The sequence below is a fragment of the Stenella coeruleoalba genome, assembly GCF_951394435.1.
Source record: "Stenella coeruleoalba genome assembly, chromosome: 9".
Lineage (NCBI taxonomy): Eukaryota > Metazoa > Chordata > Mammalia > Artiodactyla > Delphinidae > Stenella > Stenella coeruleoalba.
The window spans coordinates 69,378,480-69,390,976 of record NC_137155.1 but is presented as its reverse complement, the minus strand read 5'-3'; the positions used below and the strand labels follow the sequence as shown (position 1 = coordinate 69,390,976).

The 12,497-nt window shown below is 36.9% G+C and overlaps 1 long non-coding RNA gene across 5 annotated transcripts in view; it reads right to left on the bottom strand.

The window, feature by feature from the left end:
* LOC307191226 overlaps positions 1-12,497 on the bottom strand; it is a 750,426-nt gene that overhangs the window by 615,014 nt on the left and 122,915 nt on the right. The window contains exon 1 of one of the 5 annotated variants that reach the window (XR_013829654.1): positions 12,300-12,435. The exons of the other annotated variants lie outside the window; for them this stretch is intronic. This is a non-coding gene — a long non-coding RNA (uncharacterized lncRNA). Of the gene's footprint in view, positions 1-12,299; positions 12,436-12,497 lie in introns of those variants that run through there. 5 annotated transcript variants of the gene reach the window in all.

Here is a 12,497-nt window from a genome sequence, read left to right as displayed (position 1 = left end):
GTTATATGTATTATATACTGTATTCTTACAATAAAGCTAAAGAAAAAACAGTAAGAAAACCATAAGGAAAATTTACAGTACTATACTGCATTTATAGATGCCATAAGTTTACATCAACTGTTGACAAGATGAACTGTCAGTACCTACATCAATACTCTATTATATGGTATAAAACACTGTAGATGTTATACATAATACTAACACTAGACATCAAAAACAAAAAGATAGGGACTTCCCTGGTAGCACAGTGGTGAAGACTCCACGCTCCCAATGCAGGGGGCCTGGGTTCGATCCCTGGTCAGGGAACTAGATCCCACATGCATGCCACAATTAAGAGTTCGCATGCCACAACTAAGGAGCCCACATGCCGCAACTAAGGAGCCTGCCTGCCACAACTAAGACCTGGTACAACCATATAAATAAATAAATATTGAAAGAGAAATTCATTTTTATTTACAGGTATAATGATTCATGTATTAATAATGAAGCAGCAATATAATTGCTTTAGAGTAGCCTAGTGTAATCTATAGGAGTGCTTCACAGTAGCCTAGCCTATATGCTAAGGAATGAATTGTTATAAAACTTTCATGGCATACAGTATTATGGTCACATTCATAATACAGTATAGGAAACATCGTTACTTTAAGAAAACACAAAAATTTCTAATACAGTTCTTGCTACAAAACAAGCTCACCACAATAGCAACAAGAGGTGGCTATGAAATTATTACATTAGGACAATAATGTACTACAGATTTTATACAGTTATAATTATTTTTTTAGCCGTGGCATGCGGGATCTTAGTTGCCTGACCAGAGATCGAATCCATGCCCCCTGCAGTGGAAGCATGGAATCTTAACCACAGAACCACCAGGGAAGTCCCTATATGCTTATAATTTAAAATTGCATCTTGACATTTGTTTACATTTCTCTCAACTGCAAATGGTGCCATGTACAGTCTGTAAGTGTATGTGTAAGTTCTGATAAATTTTAACTTTTTATAATAGATTTGTGTACACTTTATGGTATTAAATGATAAAAGAGGCTTGTATCTACGTGTATTTTATGCATTCATGACACATTTTTGCTTAATTTTTTTCTATACTTCTGGGCTACACAGTTCATCTGAGAGCTTTATCAAATTGTCACAAATCTCCACAAAACTTTCCAATACATTTACTGGAAAAAAATCTACGTATAAGTGGACCCACGCAGTTCAAATCCATGTTGCCCAAGGGTCAACTGTACTTTGATGTCCAATGTTTCATGGATTTACTCATTCAGAAATTAAATCAAAATAGTTCATTTCCCAGGAAAGCACAATTTGAAATTTAGAATAAGAAGAAATATGAAAACTTACTTTGGCCCAAGATTTAATCACCCAGAAATGTACAAATGTACAGTACAATGACTTGATATCCACAAGTCTGTTAAGATCATTCTGACTAATGGCAGGAAGCATTTTGTAGGTATTCCACAACAAATCCATTTTCGGGACACATCACATTCAAAAGCTTGAATAAGCTTTTATCTTGATCCTCAGATTATAAACTTTCGCTGGTCTGAATAAAATATACAGAACCCACTTTTCATCTGTTCACTTTAGTATTACACAATAGTTTAGGGAACAGTATCAGTTACACAGACTGGTGATAAAAGATGAACAATATTAACAATATGTCATATATACTTATGTATTTATAAATATTAAGAAATCATTAACAAAGTTTTCTTTTCAGAAATAGAGAAAGAAGTCCATTTTCCCTTCCTATTTGAAATAAAGAAAGAAATACTAAGAATAAAGCCTTTGAAAAGAGAAATAGCAGTGTCTCAGAGACTCTTGAATAAACTCTTAAAATGAGCACCAGACAACTAGCATAAGACTTGGGTGGTAAGAGGAGGAGATAAGAGAATGAGAGAATGTCAAGTTCAGACGGAACCTTCAAGGACATGTAAACTAATCATCCTTTTGAAGTTTGAATCCTTTCTACATCATGTAAAGTGTTCATTAAGCCAGCCTATTGACTGATCAAGAATTCACTGCTCACCAAGGTAGCCATTTCTCTTAAAACATTAGAAAGCTTTCCCTTATATTGAGCTAATACTTGCTTCTCTATCTCTGTCACCCACTGGCAATCCAGAACAACTCCAATTCCTTCCCTTTAGTTTAAGGCCTCTCCTATGGGATAAGCTATCAAAAATACTAGTTAGTCTCAATGAGTCCTTTCCTTTACATCCCATAGTCTTTCAACTATGTTTTTCAACTAACGATTCTAGTGTTATCATAGCACAGTCCTGGTTAATATCCAGTTTGTTAATGTTTCTCTGAAAGTGGGGAACCCATAAAAGAACACTATATTGCTAGACTTGGCCCAAAGTGGAAAGAGCAAAGCAGAACTTCCCCTCTCCATTCGAGATACTACACATCTATTCCTGCAGCCCATGATTACATTCACTGTTTCCATGGCTATGTCACACATATTGATTCAAACTGAGCTTTATGTTGACTAAAACTTTAGTCTTAGTGCGTCAACTAAAGACTGCTGCTCACCATCTGCCTCTACAAGGATGAAGTCAGTAGCCACTGCAGTCGCTGACCCTCAACATGCCCTGAAAGGAGTTCAGGGTGGAGATCAGGAATGAAGCACTCTGTGCTCTGGGAAAAACTGGCACAACAGGCCTTCAGATAGTTAGATATTTTCAAGAGAAGATTTTATGAGACCAATTTCTTGTATCTTCTCATATCCAGAAAAGCACTAAAATCACTAACAGAGACATCTGCTCTTCATGACTAGCAGCCACCTTCTGCCAAAATGTGTGCCTGATTGCACATATCCCCTCTCGCCAAAACCATATATATATTGACCTCTCCTCCTCTACCTCTTTGGAGCAATTCCTCAGAGCTATCTGAGAGGCTGTCTCCCAGTCTATAGTCCTCATTTTGCCCCAAATAAAACTTAACTCACAATTCTCATGTTGTGCATTTTTTTCAGTTGACAAGTTATTCATTTACTCAATAAATATTTATGTAATGCTACTACAAGGATATTATAATACTTGGAACAGTATGAGAAATTAGTGAGAGATAATTGAAAGAGGTAAGACCTGGGCCCAAGCCCCACTTTATCCAGCTGTAACTGTGTGGGCAAGAACACTTGTTAGACCTACTCAATTTTCAGAACTAGCTTGCTACCTGCTGGTCGCAGTTCCAAAGCATATGGATGAGCCTTCAGCCAGCAATTTAGAATACCAGCACTCCAGGTTATCCATTTCCCTTCCAAACACCTACTGAGAGAAGAAATGTTTAGGGAAGATAGGTCCAAGGCTTTAAAAATTCAATCCTTGGTTAATGTTGAATCACCAGAAAGCTACACGTTAGGAACCAACCACATAATACCTTTCTGATCACCTTCCGCGAGTTGCATTTAATGCTTTGTCCTAATCTTTAACAGAAGATTGTTGTAAAAAGTAACCATGTGAAAATCACAACTGCATTATTATGTTTTAAAGCTGCTGATACTGTCCATTTTGTGGCTGAGTCCCTTTTACTGCTAGGAAAGGCTTTGTTTTCTCTGAGGAATGAGATGTTTCTACAATTCTAAAGATGGAAGTCATCAGAATGTTTTATACATTTTTTTAAAAAGTAAGTTTTAGAGTTTGGGAGCTTGGGATTGACATATATATACTAACATGTATAAAATGGATAACTAATAAGAACCTGCTGTTTAAAAAATAAAATTAAATTTTTAAAAAAAGTTTCTTTTTTGTATTCTACTTATTTTATTATGAATATATTTGTGTGTACATATATATATATTAAACAAATATTTTTGTTTTCTTTCTTCTATTATTTCCGTATCAGATAACATAAGATATATTGACTTTATATTTTAAAAAAGTAAATTTTAGAGAGAGACAGGTAAGTCTATAAGAAATAATGAGAAAAAATGCCACTTGAAACATGAACAAATAGCAAGAAATATTTGTATTTCCTGCTTCATCAGCAGCTGAAAAGGGGTCCATGAGAGCAAGATGGATAATTCAAATTGGGTCTTAATAAACTTATTATTAAGTTAAAGATCGTTGTTCAGTTGCCTCTATGTTTCCTCTTCCCAAATAATCAGGCCCAATAACTTATTCTCCCCAATGACAAAGGTTCTAAGAGCTGATGAACCTAAGAACTACCTAGAGAACTTGTTTTAGAAATTTGCATTTTTAAATAAACTCCCCATGTAATTGGGATGCAAATGAACCACATAATACATTGTTTAGAACCCTCTTCCAGGACCAATTTTTGGATCACTTGAATTAACTCTGTCACTCATCCCTGGGCTCTCTGTTGTCTCTTGAGGTCCCTTTAAAAGCCTGGTGACCAAAAGGTATGTTGAGTATTCTACTAAAGCAGAGCAGATGAAAGGGTTATGTCTCCACTCTTATGCAGCACACCACATTCACTTTAATATGCAGTAGTGTTGATAGGCATGCTCACAAAAGCAGTGCTTCACTTTGACTGTCAGATTGAGTTCAGTGACTTATTTTGACTCTCTTGACAAATGAGAGCTTAAAATGCATTAAAGTGGGTCCAAATCACAATCAAATGAAACTGTGAAGAGCACTGTTTGGGACTTTTTCCTCAACTGAACCAGCTGCAATCAGTTTTTAAAACATAATCTACTCCATTTTTTAAATAAAGAATTTTCCTTTGAATAGAAAATCTGGCAACCTCCTTGAGTAAAGTCACTCTTCCAGAAAGTAAGATCTTTTTGTCATAATTTTTTATTCATGAAGATTTTAAATTCAAACAATACCACTTTTAGAATATCTACAGGCAAGTAACCTGTTGTCAGGGAATAGATTTATAAACAATCAAAATATTACAGGCAAGAGTAAAGCAACTTTATTGTTGTTCTCTAGCTCACAATTTCATGGATGAAGAAATCATTCCATGACAGAAACTGGTGTTATACCATAAAGTTCTCTACCTGGACCATCTATATGATTTAGCAAAAGAAACAGATTTAAAAACTAAAGTGACCAATCACTTACAACATGTCAACTGAAAATTCACAGTAAATATCTACATAAAAGGTTCAGGTACTCATATAAGTTCCCAAGATCAATCTAAACATTACCACTTCCAAGATATTTCTTACCTATAAAAACTCTACCCCAACACATTCTATCATGTCTAAACTGACTCTAGATAAAAAGCATTTTCAAAGAACAAGTTAAGATATCCAAAGAAGAAATTCAGGATTTGAAAAATGAGTGATTTTACTCAGAAAATGCCCAGACAGAAATTTTTTAAGTCTTTAGACTTAAGAGAAATCACGCAAAGACCAGTTGGGGCATGATTCACTCTCCTATGCTACCTGCATTTTCTATCTGGTATGTTTTTAATTTTATAAATTTCATGCTGTCTGTCTCCATGGTTACCAGTGCTTAATCATAATGAGCCCCTAGTCTATACACAGGAATTATTATTTCCTTATGAATTGCACATACTAAATTGTTAATAACTTCTCTATACTTTTGCAATGACTAGTTTAAGTTTTTCACTTCTAAGCAAAGATTTTCAAAAGGTTCTTTTGACTTTCTTTTCTTCCTTTCTGAATCTTGTATATTATATGGACTTCAGTGATTTCATGATAGTTGAGATTTGCCAACACATCACAATCTATGTTCTTTGATATATGATGTCTGTGCCCATCAGTAAGTGCTCTTCTGAGCCTCAGTCAAACATCCCTTAATTTTTAAAAAACATTTTTTGTATATACCTATTAAATCTAAGTCAAACTCAATTAACAAATTAGGTGAATACTGGTATTCATTCATTCACCAAACTAGGGCCTAGAGGGGAAGTATATAAACACCAACAACTCTTCAGTGACTCACCACAGTTAGGCTTCCTAAGCAACACTAGAGCACCTTATTTCAAAGATAATTAAAATGCAGTTTGATACTGTGGACATTTTCCCCATGAAACCATGTGGGCAATGACTAAGAGTCAGTCTTTGTCAGATTTCCTGGGTTCATAACCTGATTCTACCACTCACTTATGTGACCTTAGATAAATTACTTAATCATGCCTCAGTTTCCTCACCTGTAACAGGGGATAATAATAGTGTCTCCCTCACAGGATTATTTTAAGGAGCAAATGGATTTACATTTGTTAATGTGTGGAATAGTTCCTGACACATATTAGTCACTATTTAAGTGTTTATTAAATATAAATCAGTCAATCAGTCCTAGCCTATGTATCATGAAACCATGTTTTCTAAGAAAATATTTTTTCCCATGAGAAATATTTTTTCACCCTCCCATGAGGCAAGATAATCCTCACTTTAAATTTCCTTGTGCAGCACTTAAATATTATCCGATCAGCTAGTCTCATATCTATGAGAGTTATAGACACTGACCATATTGAGCATTTTATGTGTCACTTCATTTAATCTACAGTGGGAGTCCTACAAAAGATTGGTGATTTTCTCATTACAGATGAGAAAACTCAAGTTTAAAGAAGTTAGATAATTTGTACAAATTCACTGAGTTAGTAAGTGGCAGAGATGGGCCAACTGATGACATATCCAAAGCCAATGTTTTTAATCAGTCCATTACCATGGATAAAGTACTACATAAAAAGATAATTTCACAACTTTTCAAAACTATAAATTTGTCCCGTCCAGGTATTCTTAGCCTGCTCCTGGAAGCCCAGAAATGTTAAATTTGGATCTGTCAGTGCCTGTGGGTGTGGTTCCTCTGCTTCCTGGACACCATAGGCTTGTGTGTGTGTGACTGACTCCCACAGATTACTGAGGTTCATCAGTGGAAATCAAGGTTACATCGGCAACGGGCTCTAGATGGTGCCGGGAACCATGTCAAAAATGACCTTCTGCAGCTTGCCCATTCATGTCTGTAAGATACTGACACCAGAGTGTTTAGATTCAGCAGCAGCTGAATAGCTCTGGAAAGTGCAGCGTATCTCATCCTGTTAGCTTAGTTGGCTCTAATGTAACAGTCTCAGTGATGAATGTCCTATTACTGATGGGAAATACTGATTAACTCTGGGTTGGCCTTTTTTAATTGTGAAGCTCCAATAAAATGTCTCCACTCACTTGGCTTGGTTCAATTGCTAATGAGGAAGTCTGGGTTGTATGAACTTCCTGACACAAATCAGTGACTGCAAAATCTTGATGTCAGCCTATCATGCCTTCTCTGATTGATACCAGAAGTGCCTTCCTTCAGGGCCTACCAATGCCTCACTTCTAACAATTATAAAATAAGCAGAAGCCACTTCTTCATTCTTCTCTGAAACCACTTTTGAGTAACAATTGACTTGTGAAATTTTGCCCTCCACCACTCAGACAAGTGTCTAAAGTAAGGTTCTTTGTCTCTGAGTATCATCGGCTACCAGTGATCTCTGTTTCAGTGAAGGATAGTGTAAGCTTAGGTTCTTCCGAATTGAAAGACTACATTTTGGATCTGATAACACTAGACACTTAATGCCAAAAGAGGAACTATATAAAAGCCTGCAGAAGCATTCAGACAGCTTGGGCGGGGCAACGTCAGGGGAGATGGAATGTGGCACTGCTTCAGAAGAGCTGTGGTTCACGTTGCTATCAGAGATGTTCACAGGCAGAACTTGTAGCTAGCAGACGCTTGGCACAGAAGAAGCTGCTCATCTCCCTAGTACTGCTTAAGGAAATGATCATCTCTTTTAGAAGAGGGAACTACACATGTACAACATGGCAGTCATTGTCCTGGTCAGTGATCTGGACAAAACATCTAAATCTAAGTTATAGCTAAGAAATAACAGTTCATTAAGATGGTTTGCAAGAACGTCAGAAATCAAAAAGCAGCTTCAGGTCAAAGGAGTGGAGGAGATCATTATATTCACTGTATCCCAGAAATTAATCCCTGCCTCTACATTACTTAATACTAGTAAACCCTGAGCTGACATTTCCAGTTACAGTATACAATATAAACTAATGAAAACCAATTATATGACTCTTGACTTATAAGTCAAAGACAAACTTTAAAAGAAACAAACATGATTTTTTGAAGCTATCTGGGAAAACAGAGTTCCTTCATCCATGAGTATAAGCAAATTAGTTCTAAGTAGGGGTTGTAAGAATAATGTTTATCCTCTTCAAACAGTGGACCTTACTGAAGCCAAGGAGGTAAGGTAAAAATCTTGGTACCATGTTCAACACAGTGCCATCTCTCAGGGGTAATACAAAAGTATTTCTTTCTGTCCTGCAAGCTCTGCAATTAAGTATCCCATAACAATCTATCAAGAGTAATACATTCCTCTGAGCCTACAGTCTCAGTTATTATAATTCCCTCTTAGCAAATCTTCTAATGCTGTCATTTCCTTTGCTGCAATTTATAGAAAAAGCAGTGCAGAGTTATAGACTAGCTGCTGTAACTAGAATTCAAAAGGAATTAAGAGTCTTTGTTTGTTTGCTGGGTTTTCTTGGGGTGGCCACAGAGTTCATTCCAGCTGACTGATTTCTTGGAGCTATTCACCCGTATCTAGACCCTCCCAATCACATTTTCAAAACCCTTTGGACCTAACATGATCAATCAATGATGTGACAATAACTGAATGGAGAATATATTTTAAACATAAACGTAACCACCAGTAGGTATGAAATAAATAGTAAAATCCCATCAAGGCAACAAACGGACAGCTTTTGAGTACCAAGGGAGTGTTTTCCAGTCAGCTCCCAACCCAAAGCCTAGGAAGCCTAAAATGCCTCTGTATCCAGGGAGTTCCACAGACATTTTCTATTTACCATGTTTGTCTGCAGAAGAGCATATTCACAATGGAGAGAAGCCACATCCTGAAGACCCCATATATTTCATGGATTTGTTTAACAGAAAATAGTAACAGCAGTTAATATTTAATGAGAGCTTACTATATGCTAGCCACTAATTCTGGAAATTAACTCATTTAATCCTCATAATATACATATGAAGCAAGTACTATTATACCCCATTTTATAGATGGATAAGCTGAGTCTTAGAAAAACTTACCAACTTGTCTATTGTCATACAGTTAGTAAGCAGCAGGGCCAGAATTCTAACCAACTGGTCTAACCCCAAAGACCCTAACTCTTAATCAGTAACCAGGGGAACAGACCTACAAATAAGAGGGAATTGATAAGTACTGAGCTCTGGTAACTTTTTGGTCACTTTAGAAACATTTCATTTAATCCTCACACAGCATATTTTATAAAAGGAAAGTAAGTTTCAGAGAGATTAACTACTCAAATCCATAAAACTAGCAAGGGAAAAAGCTAATATTCCATATACTACATCACAGCACCTCTCCACAGCTTAAAGACTAAGTGGCAGAAATAAAAGCAGAAATCTCACCTCAATTTGCATATCGGTGCTGTTATAAGAAAGTGACCAAGATGTCCCTGGTGGTGCAGTGGTTAAGACTCCGCAATCCCAACGCAGGGGGCCTGGGTTCGATCCCTGGTCAGGGAACTAGATCCCGATGACGCAACTAATACCCGGCGCAGCCAAATGAATAAATAAATAATTCTTTAAAAAAGTGACCAGTGGAAACTGTCTGGCAAGGATGCTGATAGGACACAGAAGAAAATCTGTAGTTAACAACAAAATCAGCATAACCAAGGAAGAAAGAATCTAAAACATTAGAGCACTGCAGTGTTGATGTTGGGGTGTGTGTGTGTGTGTGTGCGTGTGTATGTACCGTTTCATTGTTTTCAACTACTCCTTTTCTTTTCTTGATGAAATCTTGAGTAGTTCTCAACTAGGGACAGTATCTCACCAAAGACTATCTGGCAATACATGAGGGCAGTTGATTGTCTTCACGATTAGGGGATTCTACTGGCATTTAGCAGGCAGGGGCTAAAGATGCTAAATATCCTGCAATATTATGTCGGCACAACAAAGCACTGTCTCACTAAAAATGCCAGTATTGCTCGTCCAACATTAGAAAGTACTTAAAGAAACCATTCAGGTATTGCTAAGAAAAAAATACACCATCCAGATGGGCTTAATCAATATTTGCACCCCAAGTGGACAGAGGAAGTAAATAGGGGCCATTATAGACAGGTTTCTGAACAAAGTAGTTCCTGTTTTAGGTACTACTGTGTCTTATACATACATAGACATAAAGCCTTGCTATTAATATTATGGAGAAAATATGTGAGACCTAAATTTTGAATAAAGACTCAAAATAATCTGTCGAAATACCTTATGGTTTAGCCTAAAAGCAGACTTCCTACTTATAAGGTAGTTTCTACTACGAACAGTGTAACAGTGACTAAACATTAATCAACAAAATTTGATTCTATAAAAATATGAATCAGTAAAAACACAAAATTGGCATGCTTAAGAAACAGCAAAAAGATGAGTGTGATTGGAATGAGCATGAGTGAGTAGTAGGCTGATGTCAGAAAGGCAGGCAGAGGCCAGAATGTGTAGGGGGTTGTAAGTCTTGATAAGGAGCATAGACTTCTGCTTATTGTGATGGAACTGGAGAGCTTTAAGCAAGGAATAAATGATCTGACTTTTTTTTTAATTTTTGAATTTAATTTTATTTATTTTTTTATACTGCAGGTTCTTATTAGTCATCCATTTTATACACATCAGTGTATACATGTCAATCCCAATGGCCCAATTCATCACACCACCCCCCCCACCCTACCCCCCGCCGCTCTGCCCCCTTGGTGTCTGATTTATTTTTAAATCACTAGTTAGGGTAGTAAGAAGAGAACACTGAGAACTAGAATACCATTCTACTTGGAAACTAGGGTTGTAATAAGGCAGACAAAAGCATATACATCAACACCTTTGTTAAGTTGCCTGATGAGGGTAGATGCTGGTTAGGAAAAGTTAACCAATTTTATTTTGAAACTACACGGGCCCAAAACATCTCTGCACAAACTTCTGCCACTCTTTTTCAGATAGGCCAGGTCATCATGATCTCTTAACATAATAAAGAAAAAGCATTTTATCATCAGCAGACCTTCAAACTTAAAACTAACCCATTATCTTCAACACTGACACCCCCAGAAACAAGTCTGTAATAATACTAAATTTACTGTGGTCTCTGCTGACTTCAGCAAACTGAATAAACATATAGGGAAAAATTAAATCCCCAAATTGTTCACACTAGAATGCAAAAGAGTATTTTTAAAGAGCTGCTATTTCAAATATAACTGATTAGAAAGGTACAAAACCAGAAGTAGCACAAGGCAAATGAGTCAAAGACAGAACTTGTTAAAATAATCAAGTTTAGAGAAGCAATGCTGACATTACTGTGTAATTTTCCATAGACTTCCAATTTGCAAGACACCTTGCTTTGGTTTATTTGGCACTGCTTTGTCTCTCAAGAAATCCTGCTGGCACATTTATTTATTCAAATAATTGTTATTAACCAACATTTCTGAGCACCTGCTGTGTGTGTGTTAGAAGCTAGGAATGTAAAGCTTTGCTGTCAGTCCAGAGAGATTAGTAAAGTGTAAGAAAAAAGATGAACAACAATAAAAAAATTACGTGCCAATTATGGGCACTGAACTGAAATATACCTGCTGTGTCTCAGAGTCCTAGGGGGACTTTCAGACAGGGCAAGTGACTTCACCCCTAACCCACATCATTACTAACTGATCATTTCCAGGGTACCAAAAAAGTCCTCTAGTCAGTAAATGAGAGTTCAGAAGACTGGGTGATTAGAAAGGTTCAGTAAGGACTTCGTAGATTAAATTAGACTTTAAGAAAGCCTTTCAGAAAGGGCTAAGACTTACATATGCAAATAATTTATCCTTATGACTTAAAAGTATTAATTTACAACTTTCCATAAATATTTGGGGATACATAGGGTGGGTATCATAAACATATGAGTGAGAAGAAATCTCTAAAGCGTACCATACACTGCACTCCTGAAGTAATAGGGAAACACAACTCTAGAACCTGAATCCGAGACCCTCTTATAGTGCTTAACCTGTTTTTCCTCAAACGGCCTGTTTTTCCCTACAGATGTTTCTGACATTTTCCAAAACGTCTTATTAAACATGTTTTCCACCATTGCTTAAGAGTTAACAAATATCATAAGGCACATTTGGAAAATGGTGTCAGGGGATTCCCTCCTTCAAAAATGTTACAAGCCGCTAGGTTAAATGCATCTGAAACAGATGGCTCTGCTCGGGTGATTTCTTCCGGCTGCTGTGTCTGCATTTCAGTCAAAGAAAAGGACGTAACTTCTTGTGTCTTGAAACCTTGAACAGGGTGAAAAAAAACACTTGCTGTCATTTTTTTTACCTTTTTGTGTGGGTGTCAGCTTCCGTACAACTACACTAAACTACTTCACCAGTGACAGGTTCGGCCACGTGAAGAAGCCCCGGGAGCTCGCTCCTCAGCGTCTCCGGTAGAGCGTGACCATCTTCCCGCAACCAGTTACAAGGGAGCGCGCCGGTGCATCCTGTGAGTTGTCGTCACAGGGGATTGTGGGAAGTGTAG